Raw genomic sequence first — 24131 nt, 5'->3', positions numbered from 1 at the left:
GCAAGCCTGGGAGTTCCCATCGCGGCTTCGCAGGTTACGAACCCAGCTAGTATCCATGAGGATGTGCATTTGATCCCTGGCCTTGCTCAGTGGGCCAAGGATCCAGAGTTGCCACAAGCTGTGGTGTAGGTTGCAGACGTGGCACAGACCAGGCATTGCTATGGTGTAGACTGGCAGCTGGAGGTCTGATTCGACCCTTAGCCCAGGCACGTCCATTTGCCACAGGTGTGGTAATAAAAAGGAAAAAAAAAAAAAAAGCCTCAAAATGTTGAATTAAAAAAGTTAGACAATCTGTTCAAAACAGGGACTTTATCAGCTATTATTTCCATCGCTATACACGCTCGTCCCTAACAGGCATTGCTAATAGAGTGCTGCAGTCATTCATGCGGTCTGGGTTACAACCTCGGAATCTCTTCAGCACAGCACCAGGTAACAGCTTCTGGTGCGTAAGAAGGTCAGACTAAGGGACAAACGTAAGATGCCTCCCTCGCCTCGCCCCCGCCCCCGCCCCAGATCGCGCACCTGCTCAACAGCAGCAGCGTTGGCGTCGGGACTCAGCTTTTCCAGATGGGGCGTTCGTAACTCGGTAAATGGCCATGTGCTGGAAAACAAATTTCATGAGATTCTCCAAAGATCTTCCTGTCTTCTGAGGTGACTTTTGCATGAAGAAACCAGCTTCAGTGACATCTCTGAGGACTGGCTTCAAGAGCTGTACTTCTACTTACTTCATTTCCCGTTTTAGCTTTCATGAAAAATCAGCCTGATCCTTAGCAGTCCATAAGGAGATTGGTTCAGTGTCAGGAGCAGAAGTGACAGATGAGCCAGAGGTTGTACTTTTGTTTTCAGTGTGGCCCGTGGTAGCGAGCTGGGAAGTGTTTTGCGCATGCGTCATGCGCCCTGGGCCCCGCCTGCCCCGCTGGGGGGCCTCTTGGAGTGTCTCCCTCACCCACTTCCCCTGCCAGTTCCTTGGGTGCTTCGGTTTTCACGTGGTGACTCTGAAAAGTCTAGCAAGTGTCATGTCTGCTCTCGCCTCAGGGTTCAGATTCAAGGAAGGTTTCCTTAATTGGGAGATGACATCAACCTGAAATAAGTCCAACACTCTCTGGCAAGAAAAGCAGCCAGTATCAGGAAGGAGCGATATTAGAAGGCTGCAGAGCCACCCGCTGTTATGCAGAGAATGGCTCTGAGAGCTGGAGAGAAAGGCAGATACCACCCTGTATGATGCAGACTCTCCTTGCTGCTTGCTGTGAGCAACGGCATCCTTCTCCCTCTCCCGATACCAGACCTGATGGAGCAGGCGGTCTCGGAGAGAGACGTGGCAGAAAGAAAATGTGGAATCTGCCCTTCCTGAGGCACGTCCACCTTTTTTTCCAAGACAGTGTGTTAAATTCACTTTCACGTCAATGCGGAGATGCCTCAGTCACGCTAAAGCCACCCTCCCCTCCCCCACCTGCCCAGGCGGCGGGGCACATCACCTAATTCTGTTAGACACTCTCCAAGGAGACTGGAAAGCAACTTGCAGACACTGCTAAGAGGTTTTCTTGGAACATTAAAGCTACAGTGGCATAAGGGCTGGATGATGGTGCAGAGTAAAAAGATCTGCCATGTGTATCCCTCCCTCCTTGCTGAGATGGTTATTAACAATAATAATAATCCCACCTTCCATTTACTAAGCTCAGCAGTGTCCAAGGGCCTCAGGTGAAAGCTCTCCTTTTATTTCTCATGCTTTGCACTCGAGAAGATGCTAATTGCTTGTGAACTAACCTTTAGAGGAAGAATTGAGAACAAAAAGGTTGGAGTTCCCATCGTGGCGCAGTGGTTAACGAGTCTGACTAGGAACCATAAGGTTGTGGGTTTGATCCCTGGCCTCACTCAGTGGGTTAAGGATCTGGCGTTGCCATGAGCTGTGATGTAGGTCGCAGATGCAGCTTGGATCTGGCGTTGCTGTGGCTGTGGTGTAGGCCGGTAGCTGTAGCTCAGATTGGACCCCTTGCCTGGGAACTTCCATATGCTGCAGGTGCAGCCCTGAAAAAAGACAAAAAAAAAAAAGGAAAAGTTTAAAAAAAAAAGAACAAGTTACAAAAACTAGCAGTGAGGAAGGAGGAAAATTAGATGCTATTTCAATTTTCCCCGTATAGGCATGAGAATGAAGAGGGCATATCAATGCTTACACAGAATTTATTCCATTAACAATGAATGTTGGGAGTTCCCATTATGGCTCAATGGTAACAAGCCATAGTATTCATTAGGATGTGGGTTCAATTCCTGACCCTGCTCAGTGGGTTAAGGATCCGGCATTGCAGTGAGCTGTGGTGGAGGTCACAGATGCGGTTTGGATCACACACAGCTGTGGCTGTGGCGTAGACTGGCAGGTGCAGCTCCGATTAGACCCCTAGCCTGGGAACTCCCATGCTGTGGGTGTGGCCCTTAAAAAAAAAAGAATGAATATGTTAAAGATGGTTCCCAAACATTCCTCTACCAAAGGCTTCTGCAGGCTCCATATTTTGAAAAATAACCTGGAAAACTGCATTTATTAAAATAAAAAAGCAATTTTTCTTGTCCTCATTTCTAATAGCCATATTTAATTGGTACAATTGTCAGTTGCTATAAACAGCAGTCCTAGGAATATGGAATTTCCACTAGGTTTTGAGAATCATCCAAATAGCATCTGAGTGCCTATTATGAGTTTTGTGGTACCAAAGAGGTTGAGACTTAAGTCTGAAAACCACTGATACGGTCTAACTCCTTCCTGTTGAAGATGAATAAGTTGGACTAGAAAATCAGAACCCTTGGCTAAGAGTACAAATTTGGTATCAAGATAAGACTAGAGTACAAGTCTTCTGTCTGAACATTTTATTCCAAAACCTTATCAGTCAGATCAGAACCATTATTAAGATTCTGATTATGAACTGCACAGGTAATTAAAAAGAAGTTGCTAGTTAACAGAAGAACAGAATCACAGGCTTGCTGATGAAAAATGAATGGCACTTTGCCTTGGTCTTAGAGAGGCAATAGGGAAAAGAGAGGACTGTGGCATAAAAAAAGGGCATATGCACTGGCCAAACGGAGCCACCCAGTCTGCTTTAGCTAATGGTAGTCCTGCTGGAAAGTGAATTCAACATTACCAAATAGTCATGGTTTTTTCCCAAGAAAAGCTGGAAATGCAAATTTTACATGAAATCTCCCAATGTTCAAATGTTGCCAATTAATCCAAATATTTAAAAACATACCATTTGGGCCAACATTTCAACAGCCAAACAAAATATCCTTGTGAGCTGCTAATTTGTGGCTGCTCATAAAATAATCAATAACCTGGGAGTTCCCCTTGTGGTGCAGTGGCAATGACTCGGACGAGTATCCATGAGGACTCAGGCTTGATCCCTGGCCTTGCTCCGCGGCTTAAGAATCCAGCTTCACAACCTGGTGTGAGCTGTGGTATAGGCCAGCAGCTCCAGCTGTGATTTAATCCCTAGCCTGGGACCTTGCTTCCATCTGCTGTGGGTGTGGCCCTAAAAAAATATTAATAAATAAATAAATAAAAATAAATCAGTAACTGAACATAGGCGAAGTGATAAAATTTACCCAATTCCCACTATCAATTCATCAATCTTCTGTTTACCTATGTGATCAATACTTGAGTTTCTAATACTCAAGTATTTAAAAAACACAGTACTAGAGGTTGTGGGAAGCGCTGAGTGGGCCTGAGAACATGAGCAGCGGCGATCAGGTTTGGAATGGCTCTCAGGGGAATCACATAAGATTTTTTTTCTCAGTCTGGCTGTGTATCAGAATCACATGGTTCTGGGCCCGTGGCAGTACTGACTCAGTTGTCCTGAAGAACCATCAACAAGTGATAAGAGATAAATAAAATTGTTTTAAGCAGCAGCCCGTGTCAGATAACCTGACTTCCTAGGGAAGCCACTATGTCCAATATCCTGACTTCCTAGCAAGCCCAGGATAAAAGAATGGAAGTAGGCAGTTCCCGTTGTGGTTCAGTGGTAAGAAACCCGACTAGTATTTGTGAGGACGCGGACTCGATTCTTGGCCTCGCTCAGTGGGTTAAGGGTCTGGTAGTTGTCATGAGCTGTGGTGTAGGTTGCAGATGCGGCTTAGATCTTGTATTGCTGTGGCTGTGGCGCAGGCTGGCAGCTGTAGCTCCAATTTGACCCCTAGCCTGGGAACTTCCATATGCCTTGGGTACAGCCCTAAAAAGACAAAAAAAGAAGAAAAAGAAGAGACAAAAAAAGAAGAAGAAAAAGAAGAGACAAAAAAAGAAGAAGAAAAAGAAGAGATGGGAAGTAAGTGTGGCAGTGGAGGAGAGTAGATAAGAGGCCCCATTGGACTTGAAGACTGGTGTCGCTGAGTTAATGGCCATTAGGTCTAGGCTGGGGTGGTGGTGACTGGCGGGTGGGTAGGCACGTGAGTCTTGAAACGGAAATTCCAAGTCTGTAAACATTGTGCTCGCTGTGTTTCAGGAGAAAGAGAAAACGCCGGTGTCTTAATCTTCCTAGGTCCCTACCAGACTGACCAGCCAATCTCGAGGAAATTGTTTGCTACACACCAATTGCCTCATTTTTTAAAGAAAGCTCCTGTGGCTGTAGAAGCAGTTTGGAACTTGCCGAAGCAGTGTGAAGCGTGAGAAGTGATGCCCAAGTGCGAGTGTTATGGTTTTCAAATCTGTCTTTTTGGTATTTTGAGTGCAAAAAGGAGTTTCTTGGAGAAGTCGTTCATAAATCCAATCAGAAATGTTCAATTTCTGCACACACGGATGGGCAGCTACAACAGGGAAAATGATTCTGTGATTCCACACATTTCTTTGACAAGCCACAAATGGGTTTTAGTGACCAGCTGCAGCTTGTGTGTTAAATTCAAATAAGTCATTCTTGGCACAGTTATTTTTTACATTAGAAAAAAAAAAATACCCTGCCTACCGTTACACATTGTAAAAGCGATAGATTATATCTCTTTGGAGAGGATATTGCATGCTAAGTGCGTAAGATGAAAATGTCAATGAATTCAGCAGTATGTTTCGCCTCTGATCGGGGGCAAACCCTCTGTGGATCTTTCGCTAGCAGGTCTGCTAAGACCTGCAGGGAATTTTCTTATCGCATAAACCACAGGAAATGTGAAATGGAGAGGATTGTTGACTACTTTCCAGATACTCAAACAAAAACGAGCTTTTAGAGCTTAGGTTGATCTGAAATTATTTCCCCCCCTGCAGGTCTGGAGCCAATAACAATAACACAGACGGACCGTCAATCTCCTCACTAAACTTCTGGTTTTCAGAAGGGAAATCTTCTAAGTCAAAGGATGTCCTCTCACATTAGATTGAATTCTTGGCTTGAAAGAACCAACGCAGCCATTAGTGTTGTGAGATCCATTTGACAAATACATCTTAAATTTATTTTATTTCTAGTCTTTTTCAAGTCCATGATTATGGAAATATAACCTAAGTGAGAAAAAAAAAAAAAAGGATATCCAGAGTGAGCAGAGGGAGAGATGTTTCAAGATGATTATAGTAGAATAATGGATACTATTATTACATAGGAGGTGGTTTGATGGAAAAAGATCCTTGGATGTTTGCATTTAGTCCCTGACTGAATCAACATAGAATTTCTACCGACCTAATTAATCTTAAATTAAGCATGCCTACTGTTTACTGTGATGACCTCACCCGACAGGCTGTTTGAGCGTCTGTTTTTCCTCATGGCGAAAAAGGTTCTCTTTTACTTCAAAAGTGAGTTTTCCTCCTCTTAAGTTCAGTTGTTTGGCCATTTCCATCCAACATAAACACTTCTCTCTCACCTTTAAGCTGTTTCAGGCTGAGTTGTGTCTTTAATGCCTGCACGGCTCTCTGTGCAGGCTTCTGACTTCAGCGGGAGCTATGAGTCTTGGAGGGCCTGATGTGACCCTGTGTTTGTGCTCAGTATATAAGTATTTATGTAATGTTTTCACTTCCTGACCCGCTCAGTATCATTTCTTTGGCAAAATATATTCACTTCCCTCACATTTTCCCCATCTGTTATATTCTTAGTCTGTCTATTACTTTGCTTACTTTTCTTTGATCCTTTTTGGTCTGGATATCATTTTCCAAGCACAGTGCATTGACACACATGCACACACGTAAACCAAAAAGATACACAGAGTTTGCTTTCCACTTTCCAAAGTGTGTACATCATCTAGCGTAGCGTAGCACTTGGCTTTACATAGTCAGCGATGCAGACACATATCTCTATACTGACAAGATGAATTGATCTTCTGTTTTTCTAAATAGAGACAAAGGGTTCTCTACTTCTTAGTTTTATGAGAAAGAACTTACTACTATTGAGAATATATGGTCTGCGCTTCCTTCATTTTCCTTCTCTGAGTCTAACTCTGGGATATTTTTCTAGATGGAGAGGTTTTCAGGCTTTCCTGTGATGAATCAATATTTGTTTCCCTTTGTTCCTAAATAGTATATTTCGGAAGCATCGCTAGTGCACCATCCTGGAAGATGTTAACGTTCAAGAAAACATCAAACTGGGTATCAGGCGTCTGTGGATTCATTCTGGATTCCAGGTGGGTATTGGAGACACAACAAATGAAAAGCCCCATTTTAATATATTTGCCTGCTCTTGTTTTCTCACTTGACTTCCCAATCTAATTTCTTTGCTGCCAAGGGTTCTCACTCATAACACCATTTAAAATTTAAAAGCAATATATATTTAAATGCAAAACAATGTGCTTGTGTGGAGACTCTGCCACAGTGGAAAGTATGACAGTGGTTTTCATTTCAGAGAGTTCTGGATGAGCTCCTGAGTGGTAGAGCCAGAAGTAAGAAATGTTAGATTATTCCAAATGACTGGAAATAAAACAAATACCATTCCCTGTTGGATCACGGGCTGTATCTTTCCACACTAGGGGATTTTTGTTTTTCTTCATTTGCTCTGTGTCATCTTCTCTTTGAGTGACCATGGTCGGTGTGAATAGCAGAGAAAGTAACTTACATCTTTTTTGGAGCAGCAGGAGAGGTTGTGTCACTTGTTTCCACACTTTGAGAAAACGAAGTCATTGTATGTGCAGGCCGTGTAGACTTTTTCCTCCAAAGTCTCCCTGTGGACTAAAAACACCCTCTGAAATATATCTGTTCTCTGGAATGATAATGTCATTCAAACGGGGAATTTTCTACTCAACATCTTATCAATTCACTCAGGAACACCGCCATGGAGTGATCAATTCCATGGAACTTGCTGCTTGTACCACCTTCTGCCACAAAGGCTGACAGAGAGGCAAACATGTGAAAAGCTCAATCAAAATGGAAAATATTTTATGTCATGCAGTATGAATATTTACCGAGAATGTTTGTAAGAATGTTTAGAATGCATAAATAAGTTTATGTCTGGGGTCAACCGTCAAAAGTGTGCTCCCAGAGCAAATACCAGATTATTCTGATAGGGAAATTGTGTACCTTTGAATGCATCTATTTCAAATGCTTTGGTCTTTCTCCTGCTTAATATGCCTTCAAAAATTAATATTCTCATCTGTCCTGTAAAAGCAGCACCAGTAGTTAAATAAAATAAATCCACTGGTCTGGCATGTATTTTTTCCCTTAGAAATTTCACAACTGAAATGTGTGTGGGCACATGTGTAGGTATGAACCCACCCAGCCTGGGAGTGCAGCCTACATTCTTGAAAAATTATGTATATGTGAGTAAATAGACATTAAATCGTATTTAAAATGATTCATGGACATTCAGTGTAATATAACTCCTCTGGGTATTACTTTTAAGTGAAACCTACTTTAATAATGTAATTATTTACCCCCACAGATATACTGGATTTATAGATGGAATTTTTTTGAACACTGTATTTTCTAAAATTAGTTACAGCCATGTAGGAATATATACATATATTTTGTATTTTTAGGGCTGCACCCACAGCATATGGAAGTTCCTGGCTAGGGGTCGAATCAGAGCTCTAGCTGCCAGCCTACACCAAGCTCATGGCAATGCCAGATCCTTAACCCACTGAGTGAGATCAGGGATTGAACCCACATCCTTATGGATACTAGTCAGGTTCGTTACCACTGAGCCATGACAGAAACTCCTAGAAATACTGATAAACGTTGAAATTAGAAAACTGAAATGTGGCATAGAATATTTGACATGACTTTGTAGAATTATTTTGGCCACTTTCAGAGGCAGACATTAAAAGTAAGAACAAAGGAGTTCCCACCGTGGCACAGCAGAAACGAATCCAACTAGGAACCATTCGGTCGGCTGAAGATGAGACTTGGAATCTACATTGCTGTGGCTGTGGTGTAGGCTGGCAGCTGTAGCTCCAATTGGACCCCTAGCCTGGGAACCTCCGTGTGCCGAGGATGCGGCCCTAAAAAGAAAAAAATGAGAGCAGAGAGGAAGCCCAGATAACTGGGAAAGAACAGCAATGTGCTCACCTTTCTCCTTCTGTCTGTGACTCATGGCTTCTGTCTTTGTAGCATTGTCGGTGAAGAAGAGCATACGTTTGATATCGGTATATTTTTATGGGGGCAAGTGGCCTCCTCAGATAGCCGAGCAACATAAAGGAGCCGAGTGGGAAAGGAAAAGTAAGTCCTCGATCTGTGGCTGAAAGTGTTAGTGTGGGTGCTAGTACTTCCTTGGAATCTTTATCTTTATGATCTGGAGGTTGGTTCTGTAGAAACTGGACATCGGCATGAATCACTGACACTATGGTGATGACCAGTTCTGGAAAGCCAGCTTCTCTCTACCACCTAAAAACATGAGCCCAAAGACTCAAATAGTAAACCTTAATTTCCACCCAGGACACTTTCAAGCTGTCTTTTTATGTTAAAAGTCAAATGCATTAACTGTATGAAAAATTACCAAAGAAAATCTTGACCCTTACCTCACACTATATAAAATTTAACTCAAGGGAGTCTCTGCTGTGGCACAGTGGGTTAAGGATCTGGCCTTGTCTCTGGCAGCTTGGGTTGCATCTGAGGTACAGGTTCGATCTCTGGCCCAGGGGGGTGGGCTAAGGATCTGTCATTTCTGCAGCTGTGGCTCTGATTCCATCCCTAGCCTAGAAACTCCCATATTGCATGGGTGTGGTTCAAAAAAAGCTTAACTCAGGGAGTTCCTATCATGGCTCAGTAGTAATGAACCCAACTAGTATTCCTCTGAATGCAGGTTCGAACCCTCTTGCTGTGCTGTGGTGTAGGCTGGCAGCTACAGCTCTGATTCAACCCCTAGCCTAGGAACCTCCATATGCTGCAGGTGTGGCCCTAAAAAGACGAAAACAAAAAACCAAAAAAGCCCCTCAAAATGCAGCATAGACCTAAATGTAAAAATTTTAGAAAAAAACCTAAGAGGAAATTTTAGAGACATGAGAGTTGGCAAAGATTTCTTTTTTTTTTTTTTGATTACGTAAATGAATGTATCACATCTGTAGTTGTATAATGATCATAACAATCTGATTTCACAGGATTTCCATCCCACAGCCCAAGCACATCCCCCCACCCCCCAAACTGTCTCCTCCAGAGACCATAAGTTTTTTAATGTCTGTGAGTCAGCATCTGTTCTGCAAAGAAGTTCAGTCTGTCCTTTTTTCAGATTCCGCATGTCAGTGAAAGCATTGGAGGTTGGTATCTCATTGTATGGCTGACTTCACTTAGCATGATAGTTTCTAGGTCCATCCATGTTGCTAAGAATGCTGGTATTTCGTTCTTTTTAATGGCTGAGTAATATTCCATTGTGTATAGGTACCACATCTTCTGGATCCACTCCTCTGTCGATGGACATTTAGGTTGTTTCCATGGCTTGGCTATTGCAAAGAGTGCTGCAGTGAACATCGGAGTACATGTGTCTTTGCGAGTCATGGTTTTTCTCTGGATAGATGCCCAGGAGTGGGATTGCTGGATCAAATGGGAGTTCTATGTTTAGTTTTCTGAGGAATCTCCATACTGCTTTCCACAGTGGTTGCACCAGTTTACAATCCCACCAACAGTGTCATAGGGTTCCTTTTTCTGTACACCCTCTCCAGCACTTATTGTTTGTAGACTTTTGGATGATGGCCATTCTGGCTGGTGTAAGGTGGTACCTCATAGTGGTTTTGATTTGCATGTCTCTACTAATGAGTGATGTTGAACATCTTTTCATGTGTCTTTTGGCCATTTGTATGTCTTCTTTGGAGGACTGTTTAGATCTTCTACCCATTTTTGGATGGGGTTGTTTGTTTTTTTGGTATGGAGCTGCAGAAGGTGTTTATAAATTTTGGAGATTAATCCCTTGTCCGTTGATTCACTTGCAAAGATTTTCTCCCATTCTGTGGGTTGTCTTTTCGTTTTGTTGAGGGTTTCCTTTGCTGTGCAGAAACTTTGAAGTTTGATTAGGTCCCATTTGTTTATTTTTCTTTTTATTGTCAATACTCTAAGAGGTGGATCTGAGAAGATGTTGCTGTCGTTTATGTCAGAGAGGGTTTGGCCTGTGTTTTCCTCTAAGAGTTTTATAGTGTCTGGTCTCATATCTAGGTCTTTAATCCATTTTGAGTTTATTTTTGTGTATGGTGTTAGGGAGTGTTCTCATTTCATTCTTTTCCATGTGGCTGTCCAGTTTTCCCGGCACTATTTATTGAACAAGCTGTCCTTTCTCCATTGTATATCCTTGCCTCCTTTGTCATAGATGAGTTGGCTGTAGGTGCGTGGGTTTAATTCTGGACTTTCTATCCTGTTCCATTGATCTATATTTCTGTCTTTGTGCCAGTACCATGTGGTTTTGATGATTGTTGCTTTGAAGTATAGTCTAAATTTCGGGAGCCAGATTCCTCCAGCTTCATTTTTCTTTTTCAGGATGTCTTTGGCTATTCTGGGTCTTTTGTGCTTCCAAACAAACTTTAAAATATTTTGTTCAAGTTCTGTGAAAAACTTGATAGGAATTGATAATTTGATAGGGATTGCATTGAATCTGTAGATTGCCTTAGGTAATATATTCATTTTGATACTATTAACTCTTCCAATCCATGAGCATGGTATATCTTTCCATCTATTTGTGTCATCTTTGATTTCTTTCATCAGTGTCTTATAGTTTTCAGAATACAAGTCTTTTGTCTCTTTAGGTAGGTTTACTCCTAGGTATTTTATTCTTTTGGATGTGATGGTAAATGGGATTGCTTCCCTAATTTCTCTTTCTGCTCTTTCATTGTTAGTGTATAGAAATGCCATCGATTTCTGTGTATTAATTTTATATCCTGCAACTTTGCCAAATTCATGGATGAGCTCTAACAGTTTTTTGGTAGAGTCTTTAGGATTCTCTAGGTCTAGTATCATGTCTTCTGCAAATAGCAATAGTTTTACTTTTTCCTTTCCAATTTGGATTCCTTTTATTTCTTTTTCTTCTCTGATTGCTGTGGCTAGGACTTCCAAAACTATGTTGAAGAGTAGTGGCGAGTGGACATCCTTTTCTTGTTCCTGACCTCAGCGGGAATTATTTCAGCTTTTCACCATTGAGAATGGTGTTAGCTTTGGGTTTGTCATATATGGCCTTTATCATGTTGAGGTAAGTTCCCATTATGCCCACTTTCTGAAGGGTTTTTATCAGAAATGGGTGTTGCATTTTGTTAAAGGCTTTTTCCACGTCTATTGAGAGGATCATATGGTTTTTATTCTTCAGTTTGTGAATGTGGTGTATCACACTGATTGATTTGTGGATATGGAAGAACCCTACCATCCCTGGGATAAATCCCACTTGATCATGATGTACAATCCTTTTAATGTATTGTTGGATTCAGTTTGCTAGGATTTTGTTGAGGATTTTTGCATTGATGTTCATCAGTGAAATTGGCCTGTAGTTTTCTTTTTTTGTGGTATCTTTGTTTGGTTTTGGTATCAGGGTGATGGTGGCCTCATAGAATGAGTTTGGGAGTATCCCTTCCTCTGCAATTTTTTGGAATAGTTTCAGAAGGAGAGGTGTCAGCTCTTCTCTAAATGTTTGATAAAATGCACCTGTGAAGCCATCTGGTCCTGGACTTTTGTTTGTTGGAAGTTTTTTAATCACAGTTTCAATATTAGTTCTTGTGACTGGTCCATTCATCTTTTCTATTTCATCTTGGTTTAGTCTTGGAAGATTGTAGTTTTCTAAGAATTTGTTCATTTCTTCTAGGTTTTCCATTTCCTTGGCATATAGTTGCCTATAATAGTCTCTTATGATCCTTTGTATTTCTGTGATGTCTGTTGTTACTTCTCCTTTGTCATTTCTAATTTTATTGATTTGAGTCCTCTCTCTTTTTTTCTTGAAAAGTCTGGCTAAGGGTTTATCAAAGAAGAACCAGCTTTTCGTTTCATTGATCTTTTCTATGGTTTTCTTTGTTTCTACTTCATTGCTTTCTGCTCTGATCTTTATAATTTCTTTCCTTCTGCTAACTTTAGGTCTTGTCTGTTCTTCTCTCTCGAGCTGCTTTAGATGTAAAGTTAGCTTGTTTATTTGAGCTTTTTTTTGTTTCCTGAGGTGGGCTTGTATTGCTATAAGCTTTCCTCTTAGAATGGCTTTTGGTGCATTCCATAGGTTTTGGAGTGTCATATCTTCATTGTCATTTGCTTCTAGGTATTTTCTAATTTCCTCTTTGATTTCTTCAGTGATCCATTGGTTGTTTAGTAGCATATTGTTGAGTCTCCATGTGTTTGTGTTTTTTGCAGTTTTTTTCTTGTTGTTGATTTCCAGTCGTATGGCATTGTGGTTGGAAAAGATGCTTGATGTGATTTCAGTTTTCTTAAAGTTACTGAGGTTGGATTTATAGCCCAGGATATAATCAATCTTAGAGAATGTTCCATGTGCACTTGAGAATAATGTGTATTCTGTTACTTTTGGATGAAATGTCCTATAAATATCTACTAATCCATCTGGTTTAATGCTTCATTCAGGGCTGTGTTTCCTTATGGATTTTCTGTCTGGATGATCTGTCCTTGGCTGCAAGTGGGGTGTTCATGTCCCCCACTATGATTGTGTTACTGTTGATTTGTCCTTTTAAGGTTGTTAGCAGTTGCCTTATATATTGTGGTGAACCTATGTTGGGTGCGTAGATATTTAAAATTGTTCTATCTTCTTCTTGGATTGATCCTTTGATCATAATGTAATGACCTTCTTTGTCCCTTAAAATATTCTTAAAGTCTATTTTGTCTGTTATGAGTATTGCTACTCCAGCTTTCTTTTGATCCCCGTTTGCATGAAATATTTTCTTCCATCCTCTCACTTTTGATTTGTATGTGTCTCTAGAAGTGAAGTGGGTCTCTTGAAGACAGCATATATATGGATCTTGTTTTTGTATCCATTCAGCCAGTCTGTGTCTTTTGGTTGGGGTGTTTAGTCCATTAACATTTAAGGTAATTATTGATATCTATGTTCTCATTGCCATTTTATTAATTGCTTTGGATTTGTTTTTGTTGCTCTTTTTTCTTCCCTTCTTCTCTTGTTCTCGCCTCTTCTGGTTTGATGACTATCTTTAATGTTGTATTTGAATTGATTTTTTTTTGTTTGTGTATCAATTGTAGATTTTTGGTTTGCAGTTATTCTGAAGTTTTGATATAAGAGTCTATATGTATATGAGATTGTTTTAAGTTGTTGTTCTCTTAACTGCAAGTTCATCTCCAGTGTCCTGCATTTGGACCCACCTCTTCTCATGATTTCTGATTTTGATGGTATAATTGTGCATGGATGATTTCATATCTTTACTGTATATACACCTTAACTGGTGAGCCTTGTCATTTGTGGAATTTTTGTTTCCTGTTGCTGTCTTTTCTTTTCTGCCTAGAGAAGTTCCTTTAGTATTTGTTGTAAGGCTGGTTTAGTATTGCTGAATTCTCTCAACTTTTGCTTATCTGTGAAGGTTTTGATTTCTCCTTCAAATCTGAATGAGAGCCTTGCTGGGTAAAGTCATCTTGGTTGGAGGTTTTTTCCTTTCATCACATTAAGTATATTATGCCACTCCCTTCTGGCCTACAGAGTTTCTGCTGAAAAATCTGCTGATAACTTTATTGGGGTTCCCTTGTATGTTATTTTTTTCTTTTCCCTAGCTGCTTTCAAGATTTTCTCTTTGTCTTTAATTTTGGTTAGTTTGATTACTATGTGTCTCGGTGTATTCCTCCTTAGGTTTATTGTATATGGTACTCGTTGTGCTTCCTGGATTTGAGTGAGTGGTTCCTTTCCCATGTTAGGGGAGTTTTCAGCTATTATCTCTTGGAATATTTTTTCTGTCCCCTTCTCTCTCTCTTCTCCTTCTGGCACCCCTATAATATGGATGTTGGTGCGTTTCACGTTGTCCCAGAGTTCTCTGAGACTCTCTTCATTTGTTTTCAATCTTTTTTCTCTTTTCTGTTCCGCATTTGTAATTTCCACTACCAAGGCGGAGGAATGGTTATTCATTCTTCTGCCTCCTGTATTCTGCTGTTAGCTGCTTCTAGTGAATTTTTTATTTCAGTTATTGTATTTTGCATCTCTTCTTGTTTAAGTTTGATATCTTGTATCTCTTTGGTCAGTGTTTCCTGTAAGTTATCCATCTTTGTCTCCAGTTTATCTCCAATGTCTTGCATCATCTTCAGCATCAACAGTCTGAAGTCTTTTTCCTGGAGGCTGAGAATCTTCTCATTGCATAGCTGATTTTCTGGGGTTTTTCCTTTCTCCCTCATCTGAGTTATAGTTCTCTGTCTTTTCATTTTTATAGGTTTTTGTGTGGCGACCTTTTTATAGATAATAGAGTTGTAGCCTCTCTTGCTTCTGGTGTCTGCCCCCCTTGTGGTGAAGTTGGTATGGGGGCTTGCTGTAGGCTTCCTGATAAGAGGAGCTGATGCCTGCCCACTGGTAGGTGGAGCTGATTCTAATTCCTCTGTTGGGTGGGGCTTTGTCTCTCAATGGGATTAGAGGTGGCTGTGTGCCTGAGGGGTCTTTGGGCAGCCTGTTTACTGATCCCACCTGATTGTTGTTTGCCATGGGGCTTCTTATCACTGACTGATGGGTGGAGCCAGATTTTCCCAAAATGGCCCCCTCCAGAGGAAGACAGCTACTGAATATTCCCAAGAGCTTTGCTTCCAATGTCCCTCCCTCCCAACAAGCCACATTCACCCCTGTTTTCCCAGGATGTCCTCCAAGAAGTGCAGTCAGGTTTGACCCAGATTCCTATGGAGACATTGCTTTGCCGTGGGACCCAGTGCACGTGAAAGTCTGTGTGTGCCTTTTAAGAATGGGGTCTCTGGAGTTCCCGTAGTGGTGCAGTGGTTAATGAATCTAACTAGGAACCATGAGGTTGCAGATTCGATCCCTGGCCTTGCTCAGTGGGTTAAGGATCCAGCATTGCCATGAGCTGTGGTGTAGTTTGCAGACGTGGCTCGGATCCCGCATTGCTGTGGCTCTGGCATAGGCCAGTGGCTATGGCTCCAATTAGACCCCAGCCTGGGAATCTCCATATGCCTCAGAAGCGGCCCTAGAAAAGGCAAAAAGCCAAAACAAAAAAGAAAAAAAAAAAGAATGGGGTCTCTATTTCCCCCAGTGCCGTGGAGCTCCTGCGCACAAGCCCCACTGGCCCTCAATGCCAGATGCTCCACTCTTTCCCCCAGCACCAGATCCCCATACATGGGAGTTTGATGTGGGCTCAGAACTCTCGCTCCTGTAGGTGAGTCTCTGTGAACCAGTTAGTTTCCAGTCTGTGGGGCTTCCCAGCCGGGAGGTAGGGAGTTGTTTATATCATGTAATCGCCCCTCCCACCTCTTGATGTGGCCTCCTCTTTGGCTTCTGGAGTAGGATATATTTTAAGGTTTCCGGTCCATTTGGTGGAAGATTGCTCAGTCTTTAGCTGTGAATTTTGTTGTTTTTAGGAGAGAAGTTGAGCTCCAGTCCTTCTATTCCACCATCTTAAGCCCATCTCCTCAAGATTTCTTAAATATGATACGAAAAGCAGGAAGACGACTGCACTGCAACAAAGTAGAAATGAGATAAATTAAAAGTCAGGATACTCTCAGGGCTCAATAATCAGGGTGACAAGATGATGACCGTGGTCTGAAGAGGTCAGTCAACCTCTTCACGAGTCATCCAGGGCTTTCTAAGAGGGTCCATTAACACAGTAGCTGTTGAGGGTGGTGTTGGAAATTACGCATGGGCTCTCACCGAGGCAGATCTGGCTCCTCTGTTCTTCCAAAGGCTGATGTCCCAACAGCCAGAGCAATAGTGAGCCATACGCTACTGCACCTGAGGGGACCATGCAAGGCAGGTTGATTATAGTGGGTCACTTCCTTCACGAGGAGGCAGGGTGTGGTCCTCACTAAAACAAATTTTCTGAATGTGGATTTGCCTTCTATGCCCCCAGTGCTTCTATCAGGACCATAATCCACAAACTAACGAAATGCCTTACTTACCAACATGATATCTCACACTGTATCTTTTCCATCCAAAGTGTTTAAAAAATGTGTTAAGGTATTATGTCAGGGACTTAAATGGTTCAGATTAAAAAAATCCCTGTAAACAGTATACTGTACTTGGAACTGTTCAGATTAAAAAAATCCCTGTAAACAGTACACTGTACTTGGAACTGTTCTTTGAGACAGTATCAAATTTTCTTAAAAAACAAAGTCATTCCCCTGGGAAGAATAGAAAACATATGTATATACACCCAAATATACCTTATATATACCTATAGTGTATAATACATGCAATATAAATTTTCATGTTCTATAAACAGATTCTTAGGTCCTTACCTTCAGAAATCCTAATTCATTCATTTTTACCTATTTTAGTAATTTATTGCTGTTTGTACTAAGCTCCCAGGTAATGTAGCTATACAATTTGAGAACCATCTAGAAATCATTTAATCTATCCCCATTCCTCCATTTTACAGAAGAGGAAAGAGAATCCTAAAGAAGTGATGCCATTTGTTCAAGGAGCCAGTGTACTGATGGAGCCAGTATATTGTTGTTGACACCTAAATCTTGTCAAGTACTGGCAAACAGACAGACAAACAGATGAACAAATAAATCAAATATTTACCACTTTACAGAAAGGAAACCGAGGCTTATCATGAGTAAAAAGTTGCCGAAAGTCATACAGCAGGTAAGAGACAAAGCAGAACTTAAATCCAGGGCTGTCTGATTTCCAAACATGAGCTCTCACACCATGGCTTGCCTAATAGATAGTGAGTGGCCATAAATATTTTTGAATTAATGAGCATTGATTGAAGCTTGGGTGTAAGGTCATAAATACTCTTTTCTGTGAGCTTGCAAGTCATCAGAAAAGAGTGACAGTTTGGTTTAAACATGCCAAATAATGGCTTAATTATTTCCTTCTCTTTCTCTTGGTATCAAAATGCCTTTATGTGTGGGGCACCCCTTAAGTATTAGATGCTAAAGAGTGCAGATGACTTTATCTAAGTCTTCAGTTCTTTCAGTGATAAAGAGTATTATTACGCTTCTTTTTTTTGGCAGTGCTTGCAGCAAATGGAAGTTCCCAGGCCAGGGACAGAACCTGTGCCACAGCAGTGACAACGCTGAATCCTTAACCACTAAGCAAGCAGGGAATTCCTATTCTGATTTTCAAAAGTCTTGATTCAATTTTTCGAAAAACTGGCAGAGATGTAGAAAAATCAGCAGGAAGACTACTGTAAGGAAACTGAGATGGGACTTTCCACAACTTAAGGATGTGGACATAGAGGTGGATGAAGGTGACAACCACAGGTCAGAGAGAAAGGCTTCATATCTCTTTAATCCTTTTCTGTAAGAACGGCGTCGTATCAAAAATTATAATTATGAACATGAGACTATGCTTTCAGCTTTACACCTGAAAGAATCATATATTTGTTATATATATATGAAGCAATAAGCATTAAAAAATTAATATGCATTAGGGAGTTCTTTTGTGGTGCAGCTGGTTAAGGATCTGGTGCTGTGCTGCAAGAGCTTCCACTCACATTGCTGTGGAGGTGCAGGTTTAATCCCTGGCCTGGATCCACGGGTTAAAGGATCTGGCATTTCCACTGCTGTGGTGTAGGTCACAGGTGAAACTTGGATTCAATCCCTGGTGCTGGAACTTCCATATGCCACAGACTCAGCCATAAGAACAAGGTAGTGCTAAGGACTAAAGAGGGTACTGTAGTGTACATAATACACTACACAGGATAGAGTTAAGGTTATAGAAGATTAGATGGAGAATAATTCTCACTAAAAGAAGAGCTCTGTAGTCTACCATTAGTGATTGGATGAAGCTGCAACTCAATTTGGAGTTAGGTGTATGGGGTTTCATCCATAATCAAGATTTGCTGGGTGCCCGGCAGTATATTCTAAAAAAAAAAAGCATAATTGGGAGATCCCATCATGGTGCAGCAGAAACGAATCCAACTAGGAACCATGAGGTTGCAGGTTCAATCCCTGGCCTCGCCAGTGGGTTAAGGATCCGGCGTTGCCGCAAGCTGTGGTGTAGGTCTCAGATGCAGCTTGGATCTGACGTTGCTGTGGCTGTTGGCATAGGCCAGCAGCAATAGCTCTGATTAGACCCCTAGCCTGGGAACTTTCATGTGCTGTGGGTGCGGCCCTCAAAAGACAGAAGACAAAAAAAAAAAAAAGCATAATTGAAGCTGTATGAAAATGCAGGCAAGCTAGTGCCATGTAGATCAATAAGACTAATCAGTCAAATGTAACTAGATTATTACATTGAATTTAGTCAAGTCTATTGTATCTCTACCTATGATGTAGATTCGAACCCCAGCTCCGCCTGCTGGGCCTCACATGTAGCCTGAAGGTCGAAATGCAACCACTAGCAGATTCTTTGGGTTGACGTTGATCTAAACTCCCCTATATTCTAAAATTTGACTGAAGGCTCAGATAACTGAACGTGTGCTGATCAATATGAAGTTAAAGAGTAGACAGCTACTAAGAGTCGATATAAGAAAAAGTCAATGGAAGATTGTTTTTGCATTTGTTATCACTAAAGATATTGCTCATAGTATTTCGTCCATATGTTAAATATCTGTTAGTATGAGGATCATTTTCCAATTCTCTTTAAGGACTGCAAGAGCTTCCACTCAGACACCAAAACGAATGATCGTGAAAGTATGGAATATTCATGCAATGGAATACCACTCGGCAGTATAAAGGAACAAACTGCTGATAAACACAACCCTGTGGGTTAATCTCCAAAACATTAGACTGAAAGAAAGAATCCAAAGTAAAGTCTGTAAAAGAGTACTTACGGCACGATTCCATTTATACGAAGCTCAGGAACAAGCAAATCCGTGTTGAAAGCAATCAGAGCAGCAGTGAGGAGTCGAACTGGAAGGAGGCTGAGGAAGATTTTTCAAGGTGATGGTTGTTTTCTCTGTCTTGACAGGGATGTTGTGTTATGTTGGTATGTGCACTTGCCAAATTGCTTGTAATTATAACACCTAGTGTTGTCCACTGTATCTATGTTATGCCTTAAAATCAAAGTTATTAAGAGAAAAAACGTGTGGTTATTTTCCTTTTTGCCTTTACTTCCAGCAGCATTTTAAGTATAACCAATTAACCAATAATAACTTCAAATTGTTTCTTTTTCCACATGACATGTAGAATCAGATTATCCTTCTCCAAGTCAATCCTGAGGGTGTTTTAATTGGAATTACATCTCATTTAACCATTAAAACCTGAGAAGAAGCTTTCCATTTTGTCTTCTTTCATCATCTGAATTTTTCTTCATACAACTTTTGTAGATACTTTGTTAAGACAATTTCTTCGTGCTTTGTTGCTCATGTTAGACAGCAGTCTGTTTATTTTGGGGAAAACGTCAATGATATTATTTTACACTGGGTTAATCCCATCTATGTCATTTTTTTTTTTTTTTTTATTGGCCGTGCTGCATGTGGAACTTCTTGGGTCAGGGACTAAACCTGAGCCACTGCAGTGACAACACCAGATCCTTAACCCACCCGCACCACCAGGGAACCTATCCTATGTCCTTCTTTTGACAAGCCTACACAGATACTGTCTGAAAGGTTCGTCAATCCAAATTGTCTATGGATTTTGTATCTTTTCCCATGGATTATGGGAAATTTGTATTTTGTGTGAAATACCTCTTTTTCCATGATTCACGGCATCTTTTTTTTGATAGCAGATATGAATATAATTTTATTAAATATAAATGGATAAGCATCCAAATAAAAGGCTAAGATTTTCATACAAGGAAAGCACATAATCTGAAAATCCATATGGCATCTTGTTTTTAAACAGCCATTTTAACTGTTCTCTCTTAATATATTTAAGCTATATACCAACTATCTATGTGGCTTCCATATTTTTTTCCTCCAATGTGCCATCAATAAATTCTTTCGAAATCAGGAGTTCCTATCATGACCTAGTGGTTAATGAACCCAACTAGCATCCATGAGGACATGGGTTCGATCCCTGGCCTTGCTCAGTGGGTTGGGGATCCAGCATTGTTGTGAGCTCTCATGTAGGTCGCAGATGTGGCTTGGATCCTGTGTGGCTATGGCTGTGGTGCAGGCCAGCAGCTGTCACTTGGATTCAACCCCCAGCCTGGGAATTTCCATATGCCGCAAGTTCAGCCCTAAAAAGAAAAAAAAAGAAAGAAAGAAAATCTTTTTCTTCTTTGACTTTATCAAACTTAATTTCTTAGTATATAAACATAAAATGAGTCTAAAATTTTTTTAATTGAAGCAGGTTAAAAAAAAACAAACCAAACTGTGTATGCTTAATACATACATTTCAAGATGCTTGGAAAGAGCACACAGGGAAAGGACAGCAAGAACCATCGCAGATCTTACAGCTGCCTTCCTGGGATGCAGCACGAAACACCCCCATAAAAATAAGACAGAAGAGTGCTGTTTGCCTTAAGATAATCCTTCCCATTCGTAAAAAATGACATGATTATAAAAATCATACATTGTATCTACGGGCACGATGGGCATCCTGAAGAGGACCAGGTATTTACTACAGCTCTCAATCAGCCGCTGTGAGTCGTGGAGACATGAATGCACTTTCATTTTCCTAAGGCCCCAGCCTTTTATATGACATCTTCTTTCGTATTTGGTCTTGATTGAACTTTACTACATGTTCCTGATACCCTTATGCCACTAGCGCTCATGTTAAACAATCATGAACATAATATATTTATAGGATGGAGTAGGACGCAGGGCACGCGTGTAGCATAGGTGCCCGTGGACACTCGAGGACTGGCAGGAAGTGTAAGAGGGATGGAGGGAGCTGGTTCAAGAGCATCAGAAGAAAAATACGAGAGCTCATCTGGGGAGGAAGGGAGAATGAAGGAAGATATAAAGTGTTTAGAGAGCTTCACTGATGCTAAGACCGTAATAGTTTTTTTTTTTTTTTTAAAGAGAAAGACTGATATAGGTGAGATCACTTAGCCTTTTTGTTATTTGAGTTATTGTGTCTGCCTAACGGAATTTTAAACCTAATGTAGCGTTTTGGTAAAGATTGATTAGATAATAGGTTAATTCTACAAGGGGATTAAGCCATTCCCCTGAGGGAGGCAGGCTGTTTGGAGAGATGTGCTGTTTCTTTCAGACCCTCAGAGTGCCATTTAATCCAGCTGTTCAAACACGAAGCCGTTTAGAGTGCTTTCTACCACTCAGAAGAAAATTCTAGATAATGTGGATAATCAGCAGTAATGACACGTCCGGCGTGACAGGGGATCGAGATTGCTCAGGGCCAGAAGCAGGCCTGTGCACGCAGGGAATGAGTTCCATCGTGGGGCCGAGAAGCAGTTTTAGGAGGCGATTGCTCTCTAAAGAACAAGCGCTGAGAATCCTTTACCCATACAGACTCCAGACCATCAGCTAAAGGGCACCCTTAGGGACAGGGGAGATGGCAATGTGCTTACCTGTAAGGTGATTCGTGCATTCCCGCCATCAGAACTTTGCTGGTGGACTTCAGGCTGCATCATTTCGAAGGCATGACTTCGTTTTTACGATTGTTTTTCATTAGGCTTTTCTACCCTCTTTGGTCTAAGCAGAAGGTTAGATTTTAGAGGCTATGGCAGGGGAATGTGGGCATCACATTGAGGTTGTTGGGTAGGTGTGTGACTAGTTCCTTTTAGATCCACAGTTCCCCTGGCGGCCCATCCCGCATCAATACCTATCCTGGGATTTTCAGGCCCAGACGGTATACTCGGGCTTTGCATCAGTCTGGCAGATGTAGCTGGAGGAAGCATGCAGGAGTCTTGCCAAGCCCCCAGTGGCTAGACTGCAGTTCTGGATATTCTTTCTGTGCAGAAGCACCTATAGAGAGAAAGTTATACAGTTAATAATGGCAGGGGCTGGTCAGGGCCCCAGGAAGCACTTCTGATAGGTTGTATCTGGTATCAGAGCTTCAACAAGGAGAGCCAAACCTGATATCCTAAAAGAAGAGCCTGGGCTACAAGCTCTTTTCATGCTACTGAGCTTGGCCTATAGATTCTAGTTTACCAAGTTCTGCTAAGTCAGTGTTTCTCAAACTTAATAAAATGAAAGTACACGGGGAAGATAGTTAAGCATGCATAGCTCTGAGCCCTACTCCTGGAGATAAAGATTTGGTAGGTCTTCGGTAGGATCCCAGAATGTGGATTTTTAACGAGCATTCCTCCTTAGACAGAGGTGCACTGTAAACACACTTTGAGAATGTCTGTGATAGGCGGTCACTGGCGAATGTCACCCACACGGGAGATGAGAGCAGAGAAAAGCACTGAGGTTGACAGAAGTGCTTTGTTTGTTTGTCTGTCTTTTTAGGGCCACACCCACAGCATATGGAGGTTCCCAGGCTGGGGGTCGAATCGGAGCTGTAGCCGCTGGCCTACACCACAGCCACAGCAACGCGGGATCCAAGCCGAGTCTGCGATCTACACCACAGCTCACGGCAATGCCGGATCTTTAACCCGCTGAGTGAGGCCGGGGATCCAACTCACAACCTCAAGGTCCTTAGTCGGATTCGTTTCTGCTGAGCCACTACGGAACTCTGAAAGCAGTGGTTTTTATAGAACTGAATCTGGTTTGTGGCTAAGGCTGAACTTCTGCAGGATCCAATAGTGGGAGGGAAGGCAGGCTGGTTGATTTGCTGAATCAAGGAATAGAGCCCAGAATGCCTTTGGTGGTATTTTACCTGCCCACCAGATTGGAGATGGTGTCTCAAGTCCTGGGGGGCAGGGACACGTTAATTGCTGGAGCACCTCCGGAAATAGGCAATAAACTGAAGATTGCCAAGCATGAGGGAACGGTCGCCTGGATATTTCTGGACAGTAAAGGATTCCTTGGATTTGGGGCTTGAGTCACTTTCTTCCATAATCCCTCCACCAGAGTGGGATGCCATTTCTTTCTTTTTTAAGTTTTATTGAATATAATTGATTTACAAGTTTGTCATCATTTCTGCTGTTCAACAAAATGATTCCATTAAACATGCACACACATCCATTTTCTTCCAGATTCTTTTCCCACACAGATCATCACAGAACACTGGGTAGAATTTTCTGTGCTATCCAGCAGGTCCCTGCTGGCCAATCATTCCATATACCTCAGTTGTGCATGTGCCAATGCCAACCCCCCAGTCCACCCCCATCCCCCGACCGCACCTGTCCCCTCTGGTAGCCATAAAGTTTTTTGAAGTCTGTGAGACTGTTTCTGTTTCGCAAATAAGTTCATTTGTATCATTTTTTTAGATTGCACATATAAGTGATATCATATGATGTTTGTTTTTCACTGCCTAACTTCACTTAGTAGAATAATTTCTAGGTCCATCATGTCTGAAGGACTAGAATTTGGTTAACGAAGCTACTGCAGTTCATGTTGAGTCCAAAGTTAGATGAGGTTAATTTGTCTCTTTGCACCTTCATCTCCTCATCTGTAAAATAGTATAATTACAACACACTAGAGTATTGGGAAGAAGGGGGAAATAGAAATAAACACCCACAAATAAAACTTTTTGTGGGTGTCTTTATATGCAGAGGCTGAATAAGGAGGAATTCTTGTACTTTTTTGCTGTCATGAACATCATGGGGTACTGGACAGAAAGTGGATTTCACAGGGAGACCTGGTTTTGAGTCCCATCCCTATCTTTTCTTAGCCACGTGACCTTGATTGGTTCAGTTTCCTTCCTATCTCTGCATCTAAATTACTCTCTTAAAAAAACAGAATCATAATGCCTGTCT

The 24131-nt window shown here is 41.5% G+C and overlaps 1 long non-coding RNA gene across 1 annotated transcript; it reads left to right on the top strand.

Moving 5' to 3' along the window:
• On the top strand, positions 5043 to 19617 carry LOC106508464. Its single transcript, XR_002346881.1, has 4 exons — positions 5043 to 6558; positions 8477 to 8584; positions 16852 to 17063; positions 19009 to 19617. It is a non-coding gene; the product is annotated as an uncharacterized LOC106508464 (long non-coding RNA).

This window comes from Sus scrofa, chromosome 8 (assembly GCF_000003025.6).
Source record: "Sus scrofa isolate TJ Tabasco breed Duroc chromosome 8, Sscrofa11.1, whole genome shotgun sequence".
In the NCBI taxonomy this organism is placed as follows: Eukaryota; Metazoa; Chordata; class Mammalia; order Artiodactyla; family Suidae; genus Sus; species Sus scrofa.
Note: the sequence above shows the minus strand (reverse complement) of the source record. Positions and strands in the feature narration are given on the sequence as shown.